Below are 18,341 nucleotides of genomic sequence, written 5' to 3'. Positions count from 1 at the left end.
TAAATGCTTTAGGCAGTCAATATTTTTTCTGATAACTATAGAGTATATTTGTTGTCTTGACTTAAACTATTAAATGTGCTAAAAAGATAAATTAATGTAAAATACTCCATAATTAAAACATTTTACTATTTTATAATGGTACTCTCTACTCCCAATGCCATTTGACTCTTTTTCACTGTTAATTTTAAATTTTATTTTCTAATACTAAGGGTACAATGAAATGCCTGATAATATATCTTTCATGCTTAAATTACACAAAGAAATCCTTTCTTATAGAAAACAGTTGGTACACATTCCACCACTAGTACATCTCAAGTACACATGCTCATACAAGTCTGTGGACATAAGTTACTGATTAAGTCAGTAGACTGCATACACCTATGGGCTTCCTTTATGAAACTGGTGCAAGCTAAATTGTCAAAGAACAAATAAGTTTTGTTTGAGTCAGTATGTCGCCTTCTTGTCTAGGCAGAAAAAAAAAATGGAGACTGAGACTGTAATCCTTTCAGAATAAAATCCTTAAATACAAACATGATTGCCATTGTAGACTGTTTAATCTAGTGATATAGTATTTCATTTCTGTTTTTGGAGAGGTTTGTTGATTTGACTATTAGGAGTATTGCTTATCTCAACTGTTTAGATAAGATTTATTTGACTTTGGCAGGTGACAAAATCTTGGGTGTGGAATAAGGGAGGGGGGGAGAAAGCCTGGCTCCTTTTCAAATTATATTTACTTTAAGCATAGAGTATAAATGAGTAAATAGTTTCTAACAACATACTTTACCTTGTGTAAAACATCCACTGTCTCATAGTTTTAGCAAACTAGCATTGCAAAGTTTCCATTCTTACTTCACCTTCTTGCTTGGGTAAACAATGATCAAAAGTTCTCTTAAATTACGGGGGAAGGGAGTGAATTCCCTTGAATGTAAGGAAGCTAAGCTTGAGCTCATGTTTTGACATTGCTTTCTAGCATATAAACTGGATAGATTATACTATGAGGTTGCATTTGAATGAATTTACATAATTTTTGTAAATAAATTTTCAGTAGAATTTGTGAATAGATCACAATGGGTTCTCATAAAACATTTTTAAATTGACCATTAATTTTTGTGAATAATAATAGAATCTGAAGCTCCAAATGCAAAAAAATCAGAATTAAAGATGAAAAACTATAAGGTAATCATTCACATTAAGAAATTATTGGGGCAGCTAGGTTGCACAGTGGATAGAGCACCAGCTCTGAAGTCAGGAGGGCCTGAGTTCAAATCTGACCACTTCCTAGCTATATGACCCTGGGCAAGTCACTCAACCCCAATTGCCTTAGCAAAATAAGAAAAAAAGAGAAATTATATAAAAAAAGAAATTATTAAAAGTATTTTGACTATATATGCATTTAAATAGCTAATACTGCGTAAGGAGGCTCATCTGCTTGTATGAATAAACATATATATATATATATATATATATATATATATATACACATATATGTATGTATGTATATGACTATTTTGAGAGGTACAGGAAAAAAGAGAAAGTCCTGAACATGTCTCAATTTTGAAAGACCAAACTTTTAATCCAAGTTATACCTCTCTAAAATGAAAATACCAGTATTACTTGTAGTAATCAGTAAGCCCTTGGAGAACAAAGATTGAGTTTTAATCACTTTTATATCTTTGCAAAACCTGTCAGAGCACCTTGCATGCAGTATGTGCTCCATAAATGCTTATCTGATTTGGCTTGTCAATTTGCAAAGTCTGTATAATGTTAAATTTGGGGAGTATAGAAAGGAAGAGATGGCTTCTTTGATTTTTTTTTCATGCATCCTTAATATTTTAACCAATAGAGCAACTGGGAACATGCTTAAATGCTTTAAGCAGTCTTAATCTTTTGTGATACCCATCCAAGGGTAAAATATGCAAGCTTTTGGTATACAAATTGAGTCAACTAAACTTCAGTCTTTGCTTTTATAGATGCAGATGCATAAGAAAAGCTTGGGAAAATCAGTATCTGTCTGTTATCTCTCTAGTTAATTTTGTTCTTCCCAAAAGGTCCATTAAGAACCTTTGAAATAGAATCAGAACTTTATGTCATTTTTTTTTTTTTTTTTTTTTTTGTATACCTCACAATGTTCATTCTGATCACTCTCCCAATAGAACTTTGGACTCCATCACTGAGAGTCAGGCACTGATAGATTTAAATTCATCTTTCCTGGAACCAGGCCTCCATGCCTCTTCCTGGCCATTTCTACATCATGACAACATTCAAGTATCTCTTCCCTGCTGCACTCTCCTTTACATGTAATTTTCTTCCACTGCCTGGTACATGGTAAGTTTTTAATACATGCACACTCATTCTATTGATCTATCTAGGTATCTGGCTTTAGTTAAAGCAACAAAAAGGACCTAATTATCTTTTGTCTGTGTCCCTTAATCATGAGGGAAAATGTCTTCCCTTCTTTAGAGAATATCAAATAATTTTCTCTTTGTTTCTTTAAGAATCTAGTCATTTTACATTACACACAGTATGACTGAAAGGTTAGGTATGGGATTCTCTTTAGTATACTGCTCCTTGCTAGGCTGATCTATGTAAGAAGATCAAGGCTAAGCTCCTTGGGTTTTCTCTCTTACCTCCTGTCAACTATATGGTTCATTAATCCTTAGTGTCGTTTGTTCCCTAAAGTGCTATTCTCTTTTATACCAGCAAGGATAAGGACAGCAAACCTGTTTTTCCCCCACTGAGGCACTGCTGACATATCAGCATGTCCATCTGTCACCAACTCCATAATGTACATGTTCACCACAGGGGTGATATGAACAAACAAACCACTTTCCAGCTTCTATGCACAATGACTCCTTTTTTATTTTTTGTGAACTATAATGATGTATCTGTCTGGATTCTTCCAATCAGTGAGGGGCAAGGTGTGGGAAGGAGGATTATTATCTGTATGTTTGTTTTTCAGGAAGAATTGAAAGTGTCCCTGAGATATCACTACATATGCGCCTCTTATAATAGCTAACTAAATCTAATAAATGCTATCTGAATGTAAATTCAACAAAATTCAATGAGCTATAATAAATATCTATTAATTACCTAGTACTGCAAGGCAGTGCATTAAACCTAAGGATATAGATATCAAGTTGAAACAGTCCCAGTGATTAAGAACTCCCACTGTACTAAAGGAATATCACATGAACTCAGATAAGTAAATTCAAGATAATTTGAAGAGGAAGACTACTAACTAGGGGATGGAGAAAAGTTGGGGTAGACTATCAAGAAAGGTCTTGAATAGGAAATTATTCCTGAAATGAAGGGGTATAGGAAACAAAATATTCTAAGCAGTGATGCTGTGAGTACATTCCACATATTAGCATCATTCTATGAATCCAAAGGTATCAAGACAGGATGAAAAAAAGCCAATTTCAAGGATGAAATAATATACTAGCATAACTGAAGTGTAAAGAACATGAAAGAGATATAGCAACCCTGGAAAAAAGAAAAGATAAATGGGGGTAGTTCATAGGGGGCTTCAAATTCCAATGTCAGGAGCTTATATTTTACTTAAGAGTTAATACAGGGCCACTACATAACTTGAGTAGGTAAGTGACATGGTCAGATATGTATTCAAGAAATACAAATTTGTTAGGGAGAATGAATAAGGGAATTGCCTGGAAGTAGAGAGACTAATCAGAAAATTATTAAAAATGGTCTAGGTGAGAGCTGAAGAGGATGTTGATAAAGGTATGAGTGGAGAGGACCAAACAAATTCAAAAGATGCTTTGAAAGCAAAATTGACAGAAAGACCCAGGCTTTTCCACATGCCACAGAATAACTTAAAGATCTGTGAAGATTCGAATAATTGCCAGTACATTAAAAAGTCAATTATACATTCACTTGTTATCATAAATATTTTATGCATATTTACTATTCTTCCTTTTGAGATATATGCATGCATCTAAAGTTACATGATATTGTGTTTTATTTTCTTTTCCTTTTTCATTCCAAGCAGAGAACAGAAACAATAAATTTGACCCTCCTATGCCAAGGTGCCAAAATGAAAAGCTCATCTTCTCTTCCAAAATTCCTCTCTGGCAAAAAATGAAATATTTAAAAGGTTGTGAATGGCAATTATCCTACCTCCACAAATTCCCCAAACTTTATCAAATTTCAGCATGTTAAGTTTTTCACTCAGTATTCTGAAATCACTATTGTGAAAAGCCACAGATGCTAGAAAAATGACATAATATTCTTTTGATACTCAGTCCATGATCTAAGTGTGGTAGGATTATGGAAATATGCAACTCCAAAGATTTTTGGCCAAGATAACTGACAAATGACACTGAACTGCCAATTTAAATTGCTTTACTTTAAGTGAGACTTCATGGAGGCTATGGAATCTTAAAGAACTTAATTGTAAATCTATAAATTAAGATATAAATTTTAAAATAATGAATGATATTGACCTAAAAAATTAAAGCCCATGCAGCTCAGGGTCAAGATAGTGCTTCAAATTATACCAGTATGACTGATTCAAAAATTCAAGAAAGTATAGCAATTTCAGCTTGGAAGATGGTGGGGAACTATAATGGTAAATTTTAAATATTTATATTTGAAAAATATGAGTATAACAATATTTGGCAGGGTTGCGTGACCACTAACCCCATACCCACAATCCTGCCAGGGATTTGTAATTCTTCCAGGTTAGTGAAAAGAAGAAACTCAGCCCTTGGACTTGAAATAGGAAGCCCTTAGATTTGTTACTTGGGTAGCAGGATTTCTCACACTGTTGAGACAGGTGTTTGGGGCTTGCTGTAATCTATGTGCAAACTGATGAGAGCCTGAAGTAGTGTTTTCACTGTATGAATGGAGAAAATTGGACTGTTATGAGAGATAATGTCAAGGCAAGAAGGATACAATTTGACAGAAGTCGTGATCATCCCTTAGCAGCAATATCACTGTATCAGCAATTATAATTATACGTTTTCAGTTCCCGTATTTAGAGCATGAGAAATGACTCCTAAATGAACAAGCTGGGAGGTATGTGACTGTATGTTACCACTAGTATCCTGATAGTAACAGAACTGCTATTATTTGCTTCAGTAGATAGTAGCAAGAGCAATGAGAAAAAGAAACCAGGCAGATGAAGAACTAATGGCACCAGTAAATGTAATGTCAATTCTTCTTCTGTTATTATAAAATTTATCCTGTTTAAAAAAAAAACCTTTTCTGACTTAATATTTAATATAACACCTATTTCTGAACTTCTCCTTATATTGACAAGTGTCCCTTTTTGCAGCACAAGAGTATAGTGGAAAGTATTAGGGCACAATGGGAGTCAAACAGAAGAAAGGGATCTTTTCTAGTAAAAGGCCATGGATTCTGCCACTAGCCTATTTTTAGAATTTCTTCTTTTTCTTATTCTAACTGGGGCAATAAGCACAAGTTATTTTATGACCAAGCTTCTAAGCACAAAATTACTCTGAATGAAGGCCATTTTTTATAATCTGACTCATAGATGCAAGCCAAAGTTACATGATCATGTGCAAATTTTAAAATTAAAGATTCTTTATTTTTAGCAGATTAAAATTCTAAAGCACCGCATGGACAATAAAAACATATCTATTTTCTTGTCTGTTCTTTTGCCAGATGTATAGTGTAATGAACAGTATGTTGGGTTCTATAGAGCTTTAAAAGTAAAAAAGAAAAAAGAAAAAAATATTTATGCATATGTTTTGAAAAATACAAAGCTTTACAAAAAAAAAAGAAAAGAAAAGATATGAAATCAAATCCTGCCTCCTGTGCTTATTGGATGCTCACTTACCATATTCTAACCTTTGGCATATATTGGCAAGCCTATCTTTGCTGTAGCTTTCATGAATTTATGCATTTCTGCTCACACAACCACCACACTATTTTAAGACTCTGTTACTTCTTACTCAGACTACTTTAATAACTTTCTAATTAGTCTTCTTATCTCAAGAATCTACTCTAACCTCCAATCAGCTGCCAAAATGATTTTCCTAAAGGTGTTAGGGGGGAAAGGAGAAGAACATATATATTCTAAAATGTTTATAGCAGCTCTCTTTGTGATGGCAAAGAACTGAAAATTGAAGGGATGCCCATTGATTGCTAGATAAGTTATGGTACATGATTGTGATAGAATACTACTATATTATAAAAAAGGAGCTCAAAGATCTTAGAAAAAAATGGAAAAACCTGCACAAAATAATGAAGAAAAGAATGAACAGAATCAAGAGAATACTCTATACAGTAACAGCAATATTGTTTCAAGAACAACTTTGAGCAAATAAGTCATTTTGATTATTATAAATATCCAAATGAACTATAAATGATAAATGAAGACACTATATGCATTCAACGAACTAAAAATAGAAGTATACATAGAATAATTTTACATATGTATATACATATATATATATATACATATATATGTATGTATGTATCTAATTGTAGCTATCTTAACAGTGGGTAGGGAAGATAGAAAAAAAAATTAGATGTTAACTATATATGTTTAAAAGGAAAAGCAAGTTGTACATAATAGATTTTTAATTTCATGTGTGATCACCTTTTTTTATCATACTATGTTATGGAAAAGCTTGTTTTATTACATAAATTAAAAATGAAATAGATGTGGAAAAAATAAGTGCTATGTCTGACAATGTTAACTGCTTCCCCACACCACTCAATAAACCGCTATTATGTCTGGTACCAAACATGTTTCTCTGATTGACTTCTAAAGTTCTTCATAATCTGATTTCTTCATATCTTCTCAGTGTTTTTTTTTTTTGGGGGGGGTACTTTATTCCTCTGCACATATTCTACATTCCATCTTGCCAGCTTGTATCTCCTCCTCCAATAGTTCATTCCACCTTTCATCTTTATAGCTTTGGTATTAGCTATCCCTCATACCCAGAATGCTCTACTCCTTTATTCTTGGCTGGGTTTTCTTGATTTTCTTCAATATTTAGCTCAATGTCTGCCTTTTACAAGAGGCTTTTTCTGATTTTTCTCCTGGCCTCAGTCAGCAGCTGATGACTCTCTTTTTGAAACTACTTCCTATCTATTCTGTATATATCTTTATATATCAAGTTATTTATATTTTATCTTCCCCATTAGAATGCAAACTCCTTGAAAGCAGAAACATTTTCCTTTCTTTGTTAGTTCTGTACTTTGCCACAAAGCTTTCTAAATGTCTAAGAAATATTTGTGATTGATACATGGTTACATATGGTTATACAGAGTTAAAATGTGTGTTACATAACTATGTAGCATGCATACATATATCTATATACTTATAGATATAGATGGTTAAAATCAATAAAAATTTACTTAAAAATAAGATTACTAGAACAATCAGGATACTGACCAAGACACAATTATTTATCATGTGGGAACAACAATTTAAGAAAGAATAGTTGAATAAGATGGTGGTAGGTAAACACAAGTGAAGAAAAAGGAAGATGAATCAATCACATGATAGAAAAATGGCAAATAGGTTTTTTTTCCCCCTTCTTCCTTGGAATGATGCAGATGAACAAGAGGGAAGTTTGAAAAACAAATTAAAAGAAGACCTAGTCTATTTTGAGTTTTGAAAAACACAAAATGAAGAGAGAGTAGTTCACTTAAATTTATCAAAGGGAATTTATTAAATGGATAAAACTCATAATTGTTGACAAGGAAATTTGTGATATTGTCTTTCAGAATAAACTAAGCTGACATAAGCCTGAGGAATGCTTTTACAGTCATCGAAATATCTTTATATTTGTCCAAATCTCAATCACCAAAGAATCATCACCTTCAAAATTATAGATGGCATTATTGAGCAATGTCTAACTGAGAAAGGTCCAGTAGTGTTAATTGATTTGTCTAAGATTGCAGTGTAATAATTTAGCGGCAGTATGACTATCAAACATGCAATGGACTTACCCTATCCCTTTAATTCTTGCCAATAAATCTCCCAGGAGTGGCTTGCTTTGTTTATATTTTTGTTGGGTTTTTAGTGTTTTCTTTTCATATCTTTACCCATTTTTTTGTTTCTATGTGCTAATTGCAATTGGAACCAACTAAAGACCTTCATCACCTTGCAAAATACTAAAAAAGAGCTTATAAGCTGTTTGAAAGAAACCCAAAACACCAGCAATCTTCATAATCCTTACTGTAACTGAAGTAGTAGAAAGCACAATGGTTTTAAAGACAGAAGCTGTTTTTTTTTTTTTAAATCCTAGTTTTGTAAAATGTCATCTGTATGAGTCCCAAGCTACTCATCTACCAAATACAGATAAAAATGTACTTGTACTATATACCTCACACCAAAAGTGCTTTGGAAACATTAAAAGACCTAAATGAATTTGAATAGTTTCTTATTACAAATTTTAGAGATGAAGATGAACCATTTTCAAAGAAATGTTCACTCCGTGACAGTTATACAGGAAGTCATATTAATAAAATCAGGTATATGCAAGCACCTAGAATCAGAGTATTGGGAGGGGACAGGAGAGAAATAACCCGGTTTTTAAAACAAAAGTTATATCTGATGAGGGAGGAAGAGGGACAGAAGGAAAGAGGGAGAAGGAAAAAGGAAAAAAGGCAAAAGGAAGGAGAGGGAAGAAAGGGAGAATAAGCAAGGGAAAAAGGAAGAGAAGGAGAAAGAGAAGGAGACAGAAAGAGGAGAGGGAAAGGGAAAGACATGAGCACAGTGGGACAGAAAGAGAGGGAAAGCAAAGAAAGGTCAAAGAAAAAAGAGACAGAGAAAGAGACAGACACACAGACAAGAAGGAAGGGGCAAAAGAAGAGGGAGAGAGAAACAGAATTGATACATAATAGAACAGAAGTCAAGTTCACAATTTCTGCCTTACTTCTTGAAGCAAGTCAAGCAAGGTCACAGAATCTTGAAGAACAAAGAAGAAATTAGCAAGAAGTTCAAGATCTCCCTAATGTTTCTACACTTCACATCTATCTACTTCCCCCAACAGCCCCTCTTCCCCTGACTGAGAATCTTTAAGGAAAAAGCAACAAGACTGAAAAGCAGAAAGATGCCTGCAGTATGTGTCAATAGTATTGGGTTCTAATTCTCAGTCTGCTATTAATTAGCTTTGAAAACATGACCCTTCACCCTTTTTGGCCTTTAGTTTCCTCCTTCCTCAAACAAGGAAAAATATTACAGGCAATGGAAATGCTCATAGAATGTCTATTCACATTGGGCAGAACATCAGGTTTCTTTTTTAAGTTTTTATTTTAATCATGAAATTACAAACACCAACAAACAATTTGAACATGTCACTCTGTAAAGAACAACAAAAGGAGGCTTATATATGACACTGGGAATTTGGATAGCATAGTTTTTAAGGTATGTACTAATTTAACTCGAGTAACCAAAGTGGCCCAAGTTAATTCTTATTGCTATTCCCTTCGGAAATTCCTTCTGCTTTCTTCTATGTATTTTAAAAGATTCCCATGAATTCATTTTGTTTCTTTCTCTCTCTTTTTTTCTGTATAACTTTCATCATTCATCAATAAATCTCCACCTCCTCTAAAATTCTGTCCTATCCCTGAAACTAAACTCGCTCTCTTGTTCAAAAATGGATAGTCAAGTCAAACAAATTCATGATGGTCATGACTGAAAAGCTATGTCTAATTTTGCTCTTCTAATTCAGCACCTGCCTGCCAAAAATTATTAGGTCAATGGTTAAAATTTGGGATTTGGGGACAGAAAGATCTGACTTCAAATCTTGCCTCAAACACTTACTAGATTCTTAACCCTTGAGGCAGGTAGGTGGAGCAGTGGATAGAGCATTACCCCTGGAGTTAGGAAGACCTGAGCTAAACCTAGTCTCAGACACATGACACCTAATTAACTGTGGGACTCTAGGCAAGTTAATCTTAATTGCCTCATCTCTCCCAAAAATAATTAGATGATTAATCCTGAGTGAGCTATTTTAATCTTTTCTAGCTTGTTTCTTCATCTGTTAAAGGGAGATAGTGGCATATATCTCATAGGATTTTGTGAGAATAATTCCAAAATACTTTGCAATCCTTAAAGTGGCAAGCAAATACTAAATATTAATAACAATAATAATAACCTAATGAGTCTCTTTCAAGGATCAAGTGATTTAACATAAAGAACATTTTCCATCTTCACAGTATTATACAAATTCTAAGACAAATCCTAACTATTATTAGTCATATAAATTCATGATTGGAATACCAGAATTAAAGAAATTTGAGGATAAATTATCTCAAAATTTCCTTCCATTTCTGATATTCTATGATTTTAAGTCTTATGGTGTAAAGGGCTGAAACTCTTGAGTTGATACACTGAGGTCGGACAACCGAGCACTTAAGGTAATTACCGATTGGACAATACTCTATAACCATATGCTTGGAAAATGGCCCTTCTCACTATTCTGTGATGGCTCGATAATTGGTGTATACGGAGAATTGTAGGAGGGACTAGGGGGTGGAGTAAGACTAGCCAGAGTCACTTTGGGGCAGGAGGAGAGGTCATGGAGATCCTGCGTCCATCCAATTCACTTCTACCCCTAAAAACCAAGGACTTTTGTTTATCCTGACTCTGGATGATTCTAAAGTATACAGAGGGCCAACTCGGTCTTCACATTATGGAATATTATATTTTTAAATACAAAATAAAAACACAATGATCTAAACAAAGGATTTGACCTCAATAAAGTATTTCAATTTTATTATTCATATTTAAATTAGGACTAGTGTGTATGGTCAAAGAATAATAGAACCTCCCAGTTAGAAATAATCTCCAGCAAACTTTTTTGCAGTTAGAGAGATTATTTTGGTTTTATTTGTATATTTCCAGTTTTTAAAAAATGCACTGCATGGATGATTTCAGAAGACTTATATGAACTGATACTGAGCGAAATAAGAAGGACCAGGAAATCATTATATACTTAAACAACAATACTATATGATGATCAGTTCTGATGGATATGGCCCTCTTCAACAATGAGATGAACCAAATCACTTCCAATAGAGCAGTAATGAATTGAAACAGCTATACCCATCGAAAGAACTCTGGGAAATGAGTGTGAACCACTACATAGAATTCCCAATCCCTCTATTTTTGTCTGTCTGCATTTGTGATTTCCTTCATTGTAATGGGCTGAGGTTTGAGTTGATGCACTGAGGTCCCAAGTACGTGAGGCTAAATAGTATTTGGGCTATACTCTATTATATACATGATTGGATAAAGAATGGTCCTTGCCCACTCTCCATGCAAGTCCTGATGTGTTGTATAGGAAATGACGATTTTGGTGGGTGGAGGCAGAGAGAGAGACAGGAAGAGAAGCTAGGAGAGATTGGGCCTGGGTTCGATTCTCCTAGCTGCTGGTCGTGTGGCTGCTGGTCTAGCTAGCTTCTTGACTCAGCTGCACACATTGCTATCGCCGATTCTCTTCCACCTCCGATCCTTCTTCACTGAGAATAAAGACCGACGATTTTCCCCTAACCTGAATTCCTGACTCCTGCTGATTTAAAAATACGTGGTCTTCACATTTGGCGCCCAACGTGGGGCTCGAACCCATGACCCTGAGATTAAGAGTCTCATGCTCTACCGACTGAGCTTACATGTCCATTCTCATAGTGGACTTCCAGGTCCCATATTTGATGGCAATTCAAAGGCAGATAGCCTTCTAACTATGTTGGTCAATACCCCTTTATTCCAAGAAGCCCAGGCATCTCATTCTAAATATCATCAGGCTGCTTAAGCTTTATGTTTACAATTTGGAATAACAAGAGAGGAAGCCAGGAGCATAGTAAAAGCCTGTACGGCTTGCCTTCCTTTCCATGCTCCCACACTGCCCCCAGGGAAGAACCCTCGTGGTTTGAGACCCAATGAAATCTGGCAAATGGATGTGACCCATTATAAATCTTTTGGTCATCTATCTTTTATCCACATTGTGGTAGACACCTTTTCTGGATTCACTTTTGCAATACCAGCAGCAAAAGAGACAGCCCGAGTGGTCACTGAATTCCTCATATAAGCATTTACCATTATGAATGTGCCACAAGCGATAAAAACAGATAATGGTCCTGCTTATACTTTGAAACATTTTGCACACTTTTGTGCACAGTATAAGATTTTACACACTACGGGCATACCTTTCAATCCTCAAGGACAGGCAATAGTGGAGAGGAGAAACAGAGATATTAAGACGCTCCTCCAAAAACAAAAGAAAGGGGGAGCCACAGGTAACCCTAGAGAACTTCTAAATCTAGCTCTTTATACTATTAACTTCTTGATTTTTGACAAAGATGCACTGGCTCCGGCAGACAGGTTTTATAACCCACCGGAAGGTCAGTGTCCAGTGCGAGCAGCTCCACTATCTTTAGATAATCACCAGGTGATGTGGAGAGACCCAGAAAGTGGTGAATGGAAAGGACCAGAGAGGCAAACTGCTTTGGGGAGAGGGTTTGCTTGTATCTCTACAGGTGGAGAAGGAATCAGATGGGTGCCAATGAGCCATATTTGCCTTGTCCATCGCAGAGAGACAGAGCAGACCCTTGAAAAAAAGAAGAAGACCCAAGAAATATTGGGTGGTTCTGTTGCTGATTGTGCTCACGATTGAAAGAGTGTGGCAGTTATGGCATTTGACTCATGGACATCAACGATTGTTGGACTTGAAAACCCTCAGGAATCATTGGATTCTCTGAGACATAGGACTTGAAAACCCTCAGGAATCATTGGATTCTCTGAGACACGATAAGATTGTTGTAGGACTTGAAAACCCTCAGGAATCATTGGATTCTCTGAGACAAAGGACTTGAAAACCCTCAGGAATCATTGGATTCTCTGAGAAATGATAAGACTGTTACAGGACTTCAAAATCTGCTGGAATCATTGGATTCCCTAACACATAAAAAGACTTTTTCAGGACTTCAAAAACTCAGGGGGATCATTGGATTCCCTGACATGTGAAGCAATGGACAATAGATTGGTTTTGGACTATCTCTTGGCTGCTGAAGAAGGCGTATGTGTGACTGTTGTTTACATACCCTCCTTCTAGGACTTCTGGTGTTCTTTTCCAACACCATGTTGATTAATATTGTTTGCTATTCCGCAACTTGCGTGTACAATTCATGTTTGTTACACCACATCGAGCCTGCACTGACTGTGGGGAGAGTCATCCCTAATAGCCTCTGCGTTATTGCTATGTGCTTGTGTAATACCTCCCATGCTGATGGGTTTGTGCATAATAAGACCCTTCAGCGCAGAAACCCGCTATAACCCCTACTTCCCTTTGATGCTTTTCATCTCCCTTCCTGAGATGTCAGGGAGGGCATAATCATCTCCTTTTTAGTGCTTTCACCGCCTTTCCTGAGAAGTCAGGGAGGCTGTGATCACCTCCTTTTCGGTGCTTTGACCTCCTTTCCTGAGAAGTCAGGGAGGCTGTGATCACCTCTCCTTGGGGGCTCTGACCTCCCTGAGGAGTCAGGGATGGCATGACCACCTGTGTTCTAAAATAAAAGAAAGCGGGAGATGTAATGGGCTGAGGTTTGAGTTGATGGACTGAGGTCCCAAGTACGTGAGGCTAAATAGTAATTGGGCTATACTCTATTAATATACATGATTGGATAAAGAATGGTCCCTGCCCACTCTCCGTGCAAGTCCTGATGTGTTGTATAGGAAATGACGATTTTGGTGGGTGGAGGCAGAGAGAGAGACAGGAAGAGAAGCTGGGAGAGACTGGGCCTGGGTTCGATTCTCCTAGCTGCTGGTTGTCTGGCTGCTGGTCTAGCTAGCTTCTTGACTCAGCTGCACACATTGCTATCGCCGATTCTCTTCCACCTCCGATCCTTCTTCACTGAGAATAAAGATTGACGATTTTCCCCTAACCTGAATTCCTGATTCCTGCTGATTTAAAAATACACGGTCTTCACACTTCATAGGTTAACTGTTCACTATTTCAAAGTCCAATTCTTCTTGTGCAGCAAAATAACTATATGGACATGTGTATATATATTATATTTAACATATACTTTAACATGAAAAAAATGCACTGCATATAATAAGAATTTGATAATATATGGAATTGAAGTGACTCCAGTCTTTTTAGTCCAACTCATAAAGGAACTGAATTTCCCAAAAAAGCAACCTGGATGAATAGCATTTACCCTCACTTTGGAGATTTTCAATGAAAAAAGCCCAATCTATGTTTAGATAGGTTTTCTTGGTAACTTTTGCCCTACATCATTCAAGATTCTATCTCTACAGTTTTGACTCATTGCTTCTAACTCTTCCCCAAGTATGTATATGTATATATAGAGACAGAGACAGAGATTTATGTATATGTGTATGTATATATATATATACCCATCATATATATATATATAAAATACATATATAATATATATTATATTATATTATTATATATTAATATAATATATTATATTATATAATATATATATATATTTATATATATACACTTACCTTTCAAGAAGAGAAGTTTAAATATATACAACATAAAATTGAAACAACTCTGGTACCACCTCACATCTATCACAGTGGTTAATATGACCAAATAGAAAACAAAATGTTTGCAATTGGAGGGGATGTGAGGAAACTGGGACATGAATGCACTGCTGGAATTGTGAACTAATCCATTATTTTGAAGAGCAATTTGGAACTATGCCCAAAGTGCTACAAAATTGTATATATATAATCTAGTAACACTACTCCTAGATCTATATCTCAAAGACATCAAAAAAAAAAAGAGAAAGAATCTATTTGTACACAAAATATCTACAGCAACTCTTTTTGTGGTGGCTAAGAATTGTGAATCCAAGAGATTCCCCATCAATTGAGTAATGCCTAAATAAGTTGTGGTATATAACTATAAATTAATTTTTTTGTGCTATAAGAAATGACAAGCAGGAAGATCTCAGAAAAACCTGTAGACTTATATGAACTGATGCATAGTGAAGAAAACATAACCAGAAAAACATAATACACAATAACAGTAATATTGTTTGATGAAGAATTGTGAATGACTTAGGTATTCTCAGCAATATAATGTTCTAAGACAATCCTAAAGGACTAATGATGAAGCATACTATCCATCTCCAGAGAAAGATCTGAATATAGACTTGAAACATGCTATTTTAAACTTTGTTTAACTCCGTCTCTCTTATTTGAGTCTTCTTATATAAAATGATTAATATGGAAATGTTGTACATAAATGTACATGTATAACCTATATTTGATTGCTTACTGGTAGGGAGAAACTGTCCAGGGAAAGAGGGAAGTTTAGAATTTAGAATTTCAAAAGTTTAAATAAAAATGTTTTTAAAATTGGGAGAAAATATACAACATAAATATAAATATATTTCTCTATATAATATATATAGTACACACATCTATATGAATAGATGTATGTATGTATATAGTAGTTATACATAAAATAGTTTAGGAGAACATTAGTAGTTTTTTAAAAAGATTGTTCATCCTTAATGAGTAGTGTTGAACTCATGTAGCTTAAGAACCACTAAAACATACAAAACTGATTTTAGTAACATGTTAACATTCTCTTTGTTCTGCTCTATTTTTAATTATTTCAACAAATATTTCTCAATTTTATTTTACTGTTTCATGAATCTCTTGGAAATGCTGTGATCATGTATTTGATAGCTCTGCTGTGAAGTTCCTTCCACTTTCACAGTATACATAACAAAGTATGGGTTAAATATATTAAGATCCAAATAATCTCAAGTCTATTTACAAACATTGGCTTTATTATTGGTAATACTCCTGCATTATGATCACCCAATGATTAAATCAACACAATGGTTGCAAACCACATCTCTAACATTTTCTCTATAAAACTAGCAAAAAAGAGAAGTCAATTGCAACTAAATTGAAAGGCATTACAGAAGTTGTTCATGGGTCCAAGGATGAGAAACATCACTTAAAGGGAAACTTGATAACCTTTCTTTATAGTATTCAAAATAAGCATGTTAACAGATGGACTGCATCTAATATGCCATTATCTTGAGAAATTCTGTGAAGATTTTTTGGGGAAAAGCTCCAAATTGGAACAACATTACCTTGTTTTTCAGTGACATCAATGTAAAGGTAGGCAAAGTCAAGGACAAAGAAAACTATGCCAGAAAATACGGTTTGGAACAAGAAATGAAATAAATCATTGGTCTGGAGACTACACAGAATTCTTATGAATGTTTATCAAGAATATTTTGTTTAAAAGAGAGTTGAAAGGCATTGTATGGCACCTGATAAGCAATACAATAGAAGATAAAAATAGTAACATTTTCACAAAAAACAACTGTTGGTTCTTGACTTAAATATCATTTGAATACACGATTTCTTTTTATGGATAACCAATGGATTAGCACAAAGATCAAATGAATACCAAGTTAAAGAGATAAAGTTAAGAAAATAGAGTATAATTATAGCAGTCCTGAACTAATGAATTTAAATAAACTGTTAACTCTTAAAAATTGGAAATGGATGAAAGTACACCAAAAATGTTTTTAGGAAATTTTTCTAATCCGTCTTCCTAGTGAGAGCACTTCAAACATGTGAAGTTGCTTTAATGTGCCTTCTAATCTTTTTTCCCTCTACTTTCTACTTCGACTAATACTTATAAAGCATGATCCCTAGTCTCTCCATCATCTTCTGGGCATTTTCCAACTAATAGTCTTTTAACAATGTGTTGTCCAAAACTTAACACACTATTTCAAATGTGTTACATGTAACTATCTGTCATAATGGAGTCAGGAATATTTGGGATGAACTAGATAATTTTGTAACTTCATTTTATGATGTTTTGAAAACGTTTTGATATAAGGTCAAATAGTTTTCTTTTATTAGAACAACTCCACATGGTTAAATGGTCCCAAAATATGGTTAGTGGATATCTTTAAAAAATATCCTGTCTAAATATGAGTTTATCAAAATACAAACAAATCCTTACCTGAAAAGTCTTTGTGAGAAAGTATATGTATTATTGTATTTGTGTTCCAGCCTAAGTGGAAAAATTGAAATTTGATACTGAAGGAAAATGCATGATATTATTTAGCAGATATATTATTAGTGCCATCATGCTAAAAGATAACTTATGCTTAGATAACCTGCATATTATTTTTATTACCTATTATTCCAGTGCCTAATGCTTTGGAAAGAGTTAGAAATGGAAAGGTATCTTCTGAAAGCATATAGTGAGGGGTCCAGTGGCTCAATTAAAGGAAGCTGATATAATTAATGATATTCAATATTCATTTCTGTACAGATGACCTAGACTTGAGTAAGGGTTGAACCAATCTTTATGTGGAAAACAAACCATTTATTCATTTACAAAATGCTAATAACAGCCTTGACCACTTGAAAAATTATAAAACTTCCTATTAATACAAAGCATTAGTTTAAAAAGAGAATGATATATAATAACCTATTTTTAAAAAATCACATACTAAGTAAAAGGCAAAGGGTGAAAATATAGTAAAAAAAATCTAAGTTCAACCAAAGTTCTTTGCTAACATAAGAATATTGGGAATTTAATTGTAATAATTCATTTTATTATATGTGAGAGTTAAGATGATTTAAGAAACCTTTGCTTCAATCCTGAAATAAATACTTCAAATAACAAACTTTGAACTAAAATGTACTTTAGTATTAAAAGATATTGAAAATAGATTTTAATAAAGAATATAGGACATTAGAGATCATCTAAATCATTTGAGCCTTTTCAAATTTCTAATCTTAAATTAGCCTCTCTATTTTAGATGTATAAAAACTATGCCCGACAGCATTTATTGCATTATTTTGGTTTAAAAAATATAAGTAGCTCTTAAAAATATTATAATTGTGAAAGAACAGATATACAAAGAAAAAATATGAACATTTTATTCTTCAATCTTTATAAATTTTAGTTTACACATCTTTTCAGCTTTATTTGCTAAAAGTTTTCTTTGTTTTTGTTTTTATTTGTTTGTTTGTTTTACCAGGGCCAGGATAAGATCTTCTTGGGTCACTTAGGTTCTTGCCATAACCTCAATCCTCCTGGGGTTAAGTCCCCTCAGGTTTTGAAGTTCAGAGTGGTAGATCTTCAAGGTCCTCTTTCATATCTTAGAGCAAACTATGTGGGCCTTGGAGCTGCAGAGATATCACAGTCTGATCCGTATGACTAATTACTGCTGATCCTATATCTCCCAAGTACTAAAGGTTTATGTGCCTATGCCATTACTCACTTTGCAGGTAGACCATTTTTCTATTTCCCGTGGGCTACTTACTGACTTTTTGTGAAGTTCTATACTATAATTGATTTACTATAATTTTTAAA

The 18,341-nt window shown here is 34.3% G+C and overlaps 1 protein-coding gene and 1 long non-coding RNA gene across 7 annotated transcripts in view; one reads left to right on the top strand and one right to left on the bottom strand.

Moving 5' to 3' along the window:
• Positions 1 to 18,341, bottom strand: part of FMN2 (formin 2) — a 426,622-nt gene that overhangs the window by 218,066 nt on the left and 190,215 nt on the right. The window lies entirely within an intron of this gene.
• LOC116423367 overlaps positions 2,162 to 18,341 on the top strand; it is a 158,728-nt gene continuing 142,548 nt past the window's right edge. For all 3 annotated transcript variants that reach the window (XR_004233957.1, XR_004233956.1, XR_004233958.1), the window contains exon 1: positions 2,162 to 2,325. This is a non-coding gene — a long non-coding RNA (uncharacterized LOC116423367). The remainder of the gene's footprint in view (positions 2,326 to 18,341) is intronic.

Source organism: Sarcophilus harrisii, chromosome 4, assembly GCF_902635505.1.
Source record: "Sarcophilus harrisii chromosome 4, mSarHar1.11, whole genome shotgun sequence".
Classification (NCBI taxonomy): Eukaryota; Metazoa; Chordata; class Mammalia; order Dasyuromorphia; family Dasyuridae; genus Sarcophilus; species Sarcophilus harrisii.
This window is presented reverse-complemented; position numbering and strand designations above follow the sequence as displayed.